We start from the raw sequence: 12,893 nt of genomic DNA, 5'->3' as shown, positions 1-12,893 counted from the left end.
TTTGGTCTTTTACAGTGTCTTAGAGAAATATCTGACTCTTTAGCTGCCAAATGTCCCACTGTGCTGTCAGACCTCCATCTAGGGGGGCAAGAGGGCAACATGTTGTTCCCTCCCTTCTCCCCCGACCAAAATCAGAACCCTGGGCTGTGATTACAATGAAATAATTTTTTACAACAAAAAGGTGAAATTGTGTGGCAGTGTAATACAGGTTGAACCAAGGCCAGAATAACAAAGAAAAGAACATTCCTCCTCAAAAAGTGCCGACTAACCTTGGTGAAACAAACAGACAATAAGACATTCACTAAGCCTTGCTCTCCAGGATACAGCAAAAACAGGAGAAAATAGTATTTAAAGAAACAGCACCTCCACAGCTTCAGTGCTAAGAAAATGTGAAATTATTCTATTCACGAAATTTACTCAGAACAAAAAACAATGTGCTGAAAGAATTCCCATTCTCATATCTGAAACTATTAGTGTGTGAAAAACAGGGTGTGTATATGTGCATATGTTGTAATGCAATACTGTAACACAAGAAATATGCAGAGTTAAAGAAATATGCAGGAGGCTCCAGATGTTTGAAGTTACTGTCTTTGTTTTTGCATCTAGGTCTTCCTCCACCTCTCCAGTTTATAGAGCCAAGAGAAGAACTTCTCCTTGTTCTTCTGTTCAGACTCTGCTGCTGTCTTTGACTCTGTAACAATCTCTGAAGAGAGATTTTCTCCCGGGCTTGTGGTCATTCCGCCTGCAGATGCAGCTCCAACTTTTTGTTTGTGTCCTGTGGTGGGGCTGTTGAGGTTACGTGGAGTCTCATCTCTGGCTTGGTGCTGGCTGCAAAGTGCACAGTTGGCTTGACATTGTCTAGGATCTCTTTGGGTACCACAGCTGAAATCCACCAAGGCAACTTGACACCTTTAATCAGACCCTCTTTAGTCAGTCAGCTATGAGGCAGAGCCCAACCCAGCATGACACTGAGTGGATGGCACAGCTCCCATTTAATTTCTTTCTTCAGGTTCTTGAGGCATTTGAGGTTTTCGAGGAAGACTGAGTTTTTCATTTAAGTCTTTGCCTCCCTTTTCACCAAGAAGTAAACATGTTCTACCACCTCATTTTCAAAGGCCTGGTCCTGCTGGTGCTGTGGTTTGAAGAAGTTTTTATCATGACCTGTAAAAAGTTCCACTAGGGCATCTGATGGTGGATTCTTTAACCAAAGCTCTGATCTGATCTGCTTTCACAGTGCCAGGCAACCAGACTGTGATCGAGAGCCAGAGCTAGAGTTTTCACCTCCTCAAAGAAGTCAGCCACAAAGTACTCTCTGTCCACCCACACAACATCCCAATTTGATGGACAAGGCTTGGATATCAATCACTGATATTCCAGGATCCATGGTGTTCAAACATTTCTTCCTTGACAGACTCAGGGAGAAACAAAGAAAACAACCAACTCTCCTCATCACTGTGTGCTTGGATGGGAGCAGGCGCACCATCTCTCTCACCACCTCTCAGACTTGGCCTTGATGACATGATGATGGATGAAGCTCAGGGGTGCACTAGCTGCTTCCTCACCTGGATTAATGTGCCAGATGTTTTCAGTAGGCTGCTCTGGAACAAGTGCAGGGAAGAGGAAGATGTTTCCAGTCACAGAGACACCTGAAGACTTTCCTCAGATTCTTCAGAGTCACTGGACTAATGTGAGGTCACTGCTGACAGTGTCTGCAGCACCTCTGAAGGCTTAGTCCTGGTGCAGTGGTGACCAGCTCTGCTGGTGACTATGAGTAAGTTGTATATAATTTAGCACAATTCTTTTTTTAAGCAACACAAAAAAATTACATAGTCTTGCGTTTGTATTCTGAAATGTGTCACTTTTTAATCAATTCAAGATATATATGTATAACAAAAACTCAGCCCACATGCAAACACAGGCACAGAATGAAGACTCCTGCTAAGAGAAAAATGATCACATTGATCCATGAAGGGTACAGTACTGATGGCAGAGCTGGAAGCTCCTCTTGTAAACCATAAAGCAGAACAATTAGTACCGACATGTAACCATTATATAACAGGTAGAAAACTAAGATCGCCAGGATGATTAGAGGAGCGATGAACCTCTATGAAACCTGCCAGAAGACAGGAGTGGAGGATTTTATGTCCAGTCATGGTCGCCATATACATTCTGCCAGAAGATTTTCATTAGATAATAATGTTTAACTTTATTTAACCAGGAAATGACCCTGACATTTACTGTGTTTACAGGGAGTATCTCTGAGATAGACACACAAATACGACAGAACACACTAAAGTTCCAGACTGTAAAACCAAAACACTGAGCTGAAAGACAATAAAATGGTCTGCAGAGCTGAAGGAACATCAAGGTTAGGTCACAGATGTGTGGCTGCTGTTGCTAATGGCCATTTTTCATTAAGCTAACCTGTATCATAAATTATATAAATAGAAGAGCATTTAACTAGTGTATGCAGTAGATGTAAACAACAGCTGGTTTAAACAAATGAAGTGAAAATGAAATAAACACTGAAACCACAGTCAGTACAGTACATTCATTATGTGAATTAAATACATATGTTTTTCAGTTACCAAGACATTTTTTTCCACAGTCAACAACATCCAACAAAATACTTCTGACTTCTCAGCTGTACTGTGTAACATCAAATCCAAGACCTTGACCCAGGTGGGCTTCCTGTTAGCAGGCAATGAGATGTTGCACCTCTGGCTGCCTTGTTAACTAAAATGCACCTGAAGAAAAAAATCTAGGTGTTAAACTGCAAGAAAAAAGTCTCAAGTCAAAATGAGGAAATAGAAATGACCTTCTGGGCAATGACCATCGGTGAATGGTAAAGGTCAGAATGAGAGGAACAGGACAGTGGAACAGCAGAGACAGTAAAAACCACTGACACAGGACCCACACAGAAAGCAGAGACTGAAAACCATGGATTACGTCAAACAAAGAAAAATAATAGATAGTTTAGAGAAAATGACAAGCCACCCATGGAGGCAGATTTGGAAAGACTGAAGCACATGTGAAGTGAAAGAGGCAGCTGGAGACATCAGATAAGAAGTGGAAAAACAAGAGCACCTTAATGGGTAGTTTCAGAATTCTATTAGAGGAGAAACACAATGACGCTGAAGGGATAAGAGACAGGACAAGGACAAGGTATTTGAAGAAAAAGACAAATTACAGATAAAAATCGATAATTGTGTGCAGAGGAGATTAAAGTGGGGAGTTTAAAAAAAACAGCAGAGACATTTGGAGGAAAAGCAGGGTGATTTAAAAATAGAAAATGGTGAAACTACAAAAATGTTGCCTTCACATGTCTTGGTTTTTTGTATTATTACTTGGTGTTAACTAAAGATTATTTCTGCATTAGATTTTTTTCTGTGTAAACAGCCTTATTAGAGAGAAAACAAATTGGTAAAATAATTGGTTTGTGAAAATGAAGTTTTATTCTTAACCACTACTATCATTTTGAAGCTCCCCAGTGTGTGGTGTGTTGTAATCTTAAAGTGAACAAAAATACAACAAACATTGCCACATGCTGATGCTTTGTCAAGAACCTGCCTGTGTCCCGGCTAAAATGTTTGGGGAAAATTACAGATGCCGTCTGAACAGATGACTCCCTCTGTGACCTCACAATGGTGGTCTTTATTCAGCCATGACATGTCTGCTGCTGCGATAAACATGTGCTTTTGCTGTAGCAATTTTACTGTACTGAGTAAATCTTTTATTCAGCCCACAGTCTGTAAAGGCTATGTGGGCTGTCCTTTGCTTTCTTCGAGCAGGACAACACATGCAAGTGCTCCAAATCTCAGAAATAGTCTGCTGCAATTTTTCAAAACACAAACACTACAAAAATAATATAGCAGGAAGCACACAGTATATTTTTTTCTAAGCATGAATAGAAGAAACATCTTACTTACTGTACATACAACATTTAGATTGTAACCTCTTCCTCCATCTGAGCTGTTGGCTTCAGTAGTGAGTTCAGGTTTTCCTCTTCTTCACTCATGCTTCATAACAATGTTTAACATGTATCATGCAGTTGGATTTAATAAGTCTGTGCTCTGTGTGTGGAGCTGACTTTTGTTATTTTGCATCCAGATATGGTGGAAAGCTCAAACATCTGTCTGATGAACAGCAGCTTTTGGAAATATGTCTGTTGACTTTCTACTGAGACAACTCTTATGTTTGTATTATAAATTTGAAGCCACAGCCACCAGCCTGGTTGTTTTCATACAGATCAAACAAACTAGATGCAGTATACTGTAATGTTTTAATGAGGTACTGGTAGGTGGATTTTGTTACTTTGAGTGACCAAGACTGGACATAGAACCAGACCTGAAGGATCCATCCTCCTTACAGTTGGTAAAGTTCACACAAGTGAATCTTCTCTCCCTCATTAGGGGAGAATGTCAGGTCCAAAGAATGAGAAAAATGATCCATACACACAGAGTAAATGCACATATGTGCAAAAAAGTAACTTTGTAAGCACATTAAAGTTGTATTAAAGTTACAGTGTTTATTGCAGCATGCAGAGGGCAGCATACAAGTTAATCCTTGTATACTGGAACACATCAGAGGGGATAGAAGGGGGTGTGGGTGTTGTACAGACCAAGGTCAGATCATCGGGTCACCCAGTTCTTCATTTTTTTTCTAAACCATTCACACCACTGACTCCCACAGTAAGCCTATGAGGGTTTAGAGACTCTTATGCTCTTTATGAGCAAGTCACTGCACAAATGTGATACTGCTTCTCTATAAACTCCCTGGAGGAGCTCATTTTTGTAATCCCTTTGTTGAAATCTGGAATGCATATCCAATGGCTGTTTGTCAGTCTTCCCTTGAATCACACATCCCCCCACCGCCTTTTGAAATTGTCCAAAAGGATGCTTCTAATCAGGCTGGAGGGGATGAAAGCCCCAGGAAGTGGATTACAGTGAGTTCTCTTTCTATAGTCTGAAGTGAATCTTTTCTTTTCTGATAAAAAAAAAATAGATCTCTGATTTTTATGAATTTAAGGCTGAGGAGTTTCTAAAAGTACATCTCATATTCTTTTCCCACGGCCCCCTCTGTGTTTTTAGGTGTCTTTTTTTTTTAGTGATTGTATGATTAAACTGTTATGAAGAGTTTCATCCGTATCTCTTAGTTACAAGATATGTTTCAGAGCTATCTCCTGTGGTCAACGTTTTTAGTTATTTATTTCTTTTATCCAGAATGTGCATCGTATCCTGAGGCAATAAATGCAAACTGCTGACCGAAGATTTAATAGAAATGTCAACAAATCTTGATACCGTGGTGGTATTACATCCACTAATACTGGGTCAGCCTGGTGGATTTGAACGACTGCACCAGTGGTTTTGCAGGTTTTGGCCCATTAACTGCAAATTGCATATACTTATACTATACTTATACTTATACTAGCATACCCCAGGTTTCTAGATTGATTTCCTACCTGCCAGGCAGCTATTAGTTTCAGCTAATTTCAATATACCAAAATTAAAAAAGAGATAGAGAACAACTTGCTTACTGTGATGGATTGCCTATCTATAGCAACCTACTACTGACTTCATCTATGTGTAAAAGTTAAGTTATAGAAGTGTTAGTGATATTCAGCGTAAAAGCTGGGTTTGGTTTTACAGACCTGACAGAGTTACAGTCTAGTAAGAGTTTGTTTTTCTGTGACTAGTCTCATAGATACTCTCAGCTGTGTATGCAATAAAGCTTTTTGAAGCAGTGCTGCTCCTACAAAAAACTGGGCCTTCATATGATGCTGAGCTCTTTATTCTTCTGTTGCTCATTTGCTCTCTATGGCTGCATTAAAATCATTTCCCTGGCGCCCTCATTATAAGCTTCAAAAATACTTTTGATTGAAAAAAAAAAACACAGCAGATGAACTATCCACCACACTTTGTGAACATGCATAAAATATTGCTCATAATGTTGCTCTGGATTTCATCACATTTTCCCCAAAAAGTCAACATGCAATTAAGGCACCATTATATCTTTGGAAAATCCATATATCTTGCTGGGGGTGCACTTACTGCACTATAGCTACAAAATGCTTGGGGGTGATGACCGACAGGAGTGCTTTTTGAGTTCTGCTGAGCTGTGAGAATGACAACATGAGTATTTAAAAAGTGATGCTCGATCAGACAGCACTGATTTGCATGCTGATTGTTAGCTCTCCCCTCTGCATCTAAAAACTTTAGCTGAAGCTAGCCATACCCACCAGTTTAAAGGCTAATCTGGGCATCTGATTCACATTGTTTGAGTGCTGTTGTCAGCAATGTTATTCCCCTGGTCAAGCAGTAACAGCTCCCCATATAATAGCCTGAGGCTGTTCCATGCCTGGGGGGGATTGATTCAACACTGCTGTCCCTAGCCATGACAGGAAAATTGTCCACACATTTAAACTCATCCCTGGTTCACTCAGCAAGCTGCTGCTCACGGCAGAGGCACACTGTTTTTTTTCTTGCAGATGAAAGGACAATGATCTCTGTGGGATGAGGAAGCTCATCATACCAGGTTCTTGTACTTGACACACTGTCAAAGTGTTTGACACTCGTCTTCCGGTCAGGATATGGTTATGAATATTAAACCCTGCAGGCTGGTGCAATGGCAGTTTTTAGTGAAGGCAATACATGTGCTGCAATAGTATCACAGCTACAACATGTGCCTTGAGTAAAGAGGACACTGAGACCTCTACTGCATTTCATCACTAAGGTGTGGTATCCTTAAAGCATCTATAATCAATAGTTTTATAATGACAATGGATAACACTACTTGTATGAAAAAGAGATAGAAACCCAGAGATAATTACCACCTGACTCACCTGCCTATAGAAACAGAATTTGAAACAATTTTAAATTGTATTTTTAATTTGAATAGTTACATAAAAACTGGATTTGAATTGCATGGTTTGGGATTGAATGTAACATTCAGTTCTCACATTTCAATTTCAGTTCTCAACAATTCAGTTTGCTGTGCCACACCTCCGGGTCATTAAGGAAGAACAAACGAGTGCACAGTGCAGAACTCCTTTTCGGCCACCTACTTTATGTTTTGTTTTCTGGCAATTTCCTTCACTCCCATTGGGCCATGAACTTTTAGATAATGATAATATATCCCTGGGAATTATACATGTTGAAGGAGCCTTATTTTACCTGCTTCTACCCTGCTTATGATCGGCTAATCCCTCGTCAGCTAATTGCTAACATTAGCCTAGCTGTGGTGCTACGAACTTGATGGAATCAGGGGGAGAGCGACTCCGCCTCTCGATTGCTGCAACTACTGGAGGTGAGTTAATGTGAAACGCTACAGCACAACTAGACCCACAGTTTAAGTAATCACCTGTTGTTGAGTTTTATTAGCATTTTGCCTACTTTACAAAACTACTTCTAAGAAACATTAAAGTTATTTGATTCTGTTATTATCATGCACAAACTGAAGCCTATCAGATAGATAGGACTTAAACCAGTTTAGTGTGGTTCCTTTAATGCCAATAAAATACTCCAGTCTCTGTAAAAGGATGTGATGGTCAATCATATCAAAAGCAGCACTGAGATCTAACAAGATAAGTACAGAAACAAGTCTGTTGTCTCAACAATTGTTGTCTCCGTGCTATGATACAACCTAAATCCTCATATAAACTATTGTCTCGTAGAAAGTCGCACAGCTGTTTGATGTTAGATATAGGTCTGTAGTTGGCTAGTATGTCTGGATCAAGAGTGAGCTTTTTTAGAAGAGGTTTGGTTACAGCTACTTTATACGACTGCAGCACATAGCCTGTTATAGATTTGACGATGTGACAGATTTAACATATCTAATACAGAACTGCAAATTAAGGGCTGAGCTGGGGGAGGTCGATGGGAGAAAAAGAGTGTAGATTAGGTTTTGTAGCTGACTCCATGGATCCTATCAGTGGTTCAAGCTGGTTGGGGTGGTGGTGTTAGGGTGTGGGGGAATATTTTCTTGGCACACTTTGGGCTTCTTAGTACCAACTGAATGACTGACATGAATGTATCAGATGTCTGCTGAGAAGATTAAAAAATACAGAAAAGGTAGTAGTGTTTTCTCGAGAACTAAAACAGAGTACAACTGTTAATTGGATTTAATTTCATTAAAGTCCAAATGCTTCAGACTTGGGGCTAAATTCAGTCAGTGGTACAGTGAAGTATATGGCAGAGTTTTGGCTTTAATATTTTTATATCTTATTACTCAACTACTTATTAATCACTTCTTTAATTACTGGATTATTTTATTTACTCTACTTCTCAATTGCTCGACTACTTTATTTATCACTAACCTACTTTATTTACTCAATTACTTTATCTATTCCATTACTTAATTACTTACTTATTTAAGTGCATAAATGATTGTTTGCTCAAATAATTACTCAATTACCTAATTTACTCAATTACTTACTTAACTGCTTAACTACTTTATTTACATGATTACTTTATTGAAGAATAGAATAAAGGAACAGTATTCAGTGTCTTTACTGTGTGTATGATATGTAAAGCAACAAACACAGTACTATGTTAAACATACATTCCTACATTCTGACAATACTTCACAAATGTACCTAGTTCATGGGGCATACAATATGTTTAACATACAGATTACACAGTGAGAGTTGTCAGCTGTAGAAACACCAGCAAGGCCTCAACACCCAGAGACCTGTACTATGAAGCAAGCAGGTAACTTCAGGACTAATCTAGTGATGTCAGGTGTAACTTCCTGATTAACCTGTACTATGAAAGGTGGATAGGTTTTACCCGGGGTCTGTTGCCATGGGAATTTACTGAGCATCTCTAAACTGCTCCACAGGTAGAAGAACCAATCGATATTGGCACAACTGAGAGAGGCTGACTCTGCAGGGCGAGGTTGTTGACAGACTGTCAGTCTCAAAAAAAAAAAAAAAAAATTGTGTATGTATTTATTTCCTTGCATTTTCCCTTTCCTAAAAATAAAAATGAAAAAATGGCATGTAGTGGATGAGATATGTGGATGAAAGGATAGTGTTTTTTTATTCTCCAGTTTTTCCAATTTCAGTTGTTTTTATTTGAAAGATTTTTTTTCTCACAGTCAAGCGCTTACACAGCAAAACACACTGAGAAAGAATATGGCAGAATTTTGCGAATTAGTGTTGCATATTATCAATATCAATAATCCCTTAAATGGGGTGTGGGGGGCGCATTATTGTCCTGAAAGATGATATAATGCGACTGGCTGCTCCACTTTATAGAGAGCTTTCATCCTGGCTTGTTGCCAGGTTCAGCTTTCCACTGAGGCTGCAGCTCAAATTACTCTTAAAATAAATTTAATGCTTAACAGCGTCACATTCATACAGCCTGAGTGTTCTAAGCAGAACATCATTAACAGTGAGTAACAGGTCATTTTCAGAAATGACGTTAGAGTCTCTTTAAATTCCTCATAAACTGACAGAATTAACGTGGTGCTCTTCATCTGAGAAATACAGTGCACACCTGTTTCATGCACACGCACAAACTCCCATTAAGTTAACACAGACTTAACTTACCCACATCTGAACCACCATCGTAGTACTGTTTAACACAGATTGAGGCAGCCAGGGGTAATCCTTGTTGACTGCTATTATTTTCTTTTTTTTCTTCACATTTATTCAGAGGTGTTCAGTATAGAGACAGTTTCAGGGACAAATTCTTTACATGTTGTAAAGCTAGATGTGTCCCTTAGCACTGAACCAAGCTAAAAATAGCTTCAATAAAATCACAAATCCACAAAGTCAGTGATTTTAAATCTCTAACTAATTTGAAGCAATTCAAATCAGGAGAGCGATTTGTGATTTCCACCTAATTTGATGGACACTAGTCGGAGCCTGAGCTGAATTTCTTTTGTAAAATTGACTGAAATCTGTCTCTGAAATTCTTGTTCCAGAAAATTGCAGACCTGTAGTGGTCATTAAAAATGTAAACCTCTCCCATCTAACATTCCTGGGACCCGAAAAACAGCTCATGTTTCACCACAGATTTTTAGGTCTGCTCTCAAGTTTTAAATATGATCATGAAATACTTAAATAATTTAAACTTTATGTGCTTTGATGTCTCATCAAACCAAACTCCTCTCAACATTATTCAAGCAGTAAAGAGAGTCTGACAGTAAAGGTGACCTGAGGGCTATTGTTCCCCCAGTGAAGTCAGATTAAAGCTTTATGTATATAGGATGGAGGTGACCTAGCCTGGGGCTAAATGATCTGTGTGCATCCCCAAAGTGATTGGTATCCAACAGGGTCTGTGTACAAAGTATAATTCATCTGAGAAAGTTGAGCCATTATTTCACATGAATTTCCAAACTGAGGCACTAAGCAGAGTAGCTGACATGAGACCTGCAAATGAACACTTTTCCATAAAACCCTGCATACTATGGGCAACTAATGAGAAAGGTGAGGTGAGAAATAGCTTGCATACACTGCCACGACCAATCTGCCATTCTGCTTGGAGTTGTCGCCAATAGGGAACGGAGCAGACTGAATCCATAATGATACTACACTCTGTTGTGGCATGCCATTATAACAGTATCCTTTTTATGTTTTATCCTAAATAGAACTAACCTGCTGTTCTTGCACAGCTGTTATATGAGTGTCTGTCAGTGAGACTGTAAGCATAGCAGTGTGCTATAGGTTCAATCAGTCCCTCACTTTTTCATGCACATCAACCCATGAGGATTGTCAGATGTGGGGGAGCAGGAGGCAAAGACAAAGTGTAGCCTAAAGGCAAAGCCAAGCCTGCCTCAGAAAAGAACTATGGAAAGAGCTCTTTCTTATTTTTCTCATGCTTGGTAGCATATAGTGTGGATGTGCTGAGCACAGTATGGGTGATTTATTAGCTTGGAAAAACAAGAGGCTGCCTCTTTGAAGACCATGATTCTGTGATCTAGCAGCTCCTGAAGCTTCAGATGTGTCTGAGGTCTATATGAGACATGCTACATTGATGTGTCTTAAATTAACCATGTCTGTTTTATGGCCATTGAAACTTAGTCTTGATGTTCATGATACACATTTTTCAACATATTATTTAAATAATCTCTTCAGCACTATATTGAGTTGATTTACTGATAGTGCTTAAAAACTGATACAATCTCATCCCGTGATTCATTTCCTTCCAGCTATGTATCTGATTTATTTTCCTTCACTGGCAGCATCTAAGTTTTTGGTTTGAGAACACAAGAATATTCTCCACCCCACTCCTCTGCATATGTTTCTTTCTCTTTCTAAGCCCAGGCTGTTGGGGTACGATAAGAAGGCGTAAACCAGGAGAGTAATGATTTTCTTCCATCTCAGATGGTGCTCGTCTTTTATGGTTGACCCTTAAAAATGTCACTGCAGCCGGAGAATCTCTCAGTCATTTCAATCCACAGAATATAGATTTATCTTATGGGGAGAAGTCTTACTTCCCCATCCCGCTCCATAATGATCTGGGAGACGTGGATTCCCATTGAAGGAAGCGGGTGGTGCTTTCAGATAACATGCATGCTGACTCGATTGACTGTTCGATTTAACCCTGTGCCCTGCTTCTGACCACACCCCTCTCTGCCCCCTGTGCTCAGTCACCAGTATTGTAGTCTGATCTTTCTTGTAAATGTTCAATATAATGATACAGATACACACCACATTGTGTTTCTCCCATGCTCCTTTATATGCCGAATGCTTCCAAAGAAAGACTAATGGACAGAGAGAGGAGGCCGGACAAAGCAGACAGAGAAAAGAGGCTGAAAATGCAAAGATAGAGAGATAATGTGTTGTTTACATATATAACTTCTTGATAAATGGCCTGGAGTGGCGTGTGTGGGCTCACTTGTTTATTGTCACTGCCCTTGTATTAATTAAGACCTCTGCTCACTCTGCCTGCAGGTCCAACTCCTTCACTGCACTTTTGAATTTCAATATGAGCTGGTGTCCTGGTTAATTCAAGGAGCATTCAAAGGAAATTAAGTTCAGTGTAGGTTGGATGGAAGGCAGTGCAAGACTCTTTCTCTCATGTCGACAACTGTCAAAGGCAAAAATTCCTTCTATTTGATCATTTAAGGCAAATGCATTATTGAAAATCATGTCTGTATCACTGTTTTGTGTTTTAAAATGTCACTGAGTGTTGCAGAGAGAAATTATCTGTACATTTAAACTTTAGCTGACACACTGACATATACCTACGGCGATTTACAATGAGAGATCAGGTACAGGGTCAGTTGCTTGCTCAGGGATACTTGCTCGGGACACATGTCTGTCGATGGACATTGATTGTTGCAAGATTCAACCTGAAACCTTCAGGCTACAGGAAAGTCTGTGGCGTGAGATTAGCAGCAGAGAGAAGAATAGCAGGGGGAAAAAAGAAGCATCTTATCAAAACCTGCCTGTAAAATGTGCTTTAAAATGATTTATTGTAGAAATGTCTTTGATTACTTTAAGCTGAGACGGGGTGTGTCAGAGCACTGGAACTGACAGGACCTCATCAACTCTGGTCTTGAGCCGAATCTCAACCTGAAAAATGATGCTAAAATTCAACAGCAGCATGTCCTCCTTGCTGAGCAGAAGACACATAGAGAGGGTTTGAAAACTGCTAAGTAACACAGTTAAGTCCATTATATAATACACAAATGTATCCTATATCCAAATTCTGACATATAAAAAGCCTGCAACAACAAGGACAATAAAAGACACAAAAGCTAATCTATTTTACCGTCTTCACTCTCCAACAACCAATTCACAGGATGGTAAACTGAGTAATCGTAATGTTACAAGAGCCTTTTAGAGGCATTTATTGAAAAGCTCATTTCTGTTTCTACAGAGGGTGTGAAGTTTCACAAGCCCGTGATTATCATAGAGGTCACAGCAGTCATTTCAGACACTG

Source organism: Lates calcarifer, linkage group LG24 (genome assembly GCF_001640805.2).
Source record: "Lates calcarifer isolate ASB-BC8 linkage group LG24, TLL_Latcal_v3, whole genome shotgun sequence".
In the NCBI taxonomy this organism is placed as follows: domain Eukaryota; kingdom Metazoa; phylum Chordata; class Actinopteri; family Centropomidae; genus Lates; species Lates calcarifer.
The sequence above is the reverse complement of the archived record's forward strand: the minus strand, read 5'-3'. Positions refer to the sequence as shown.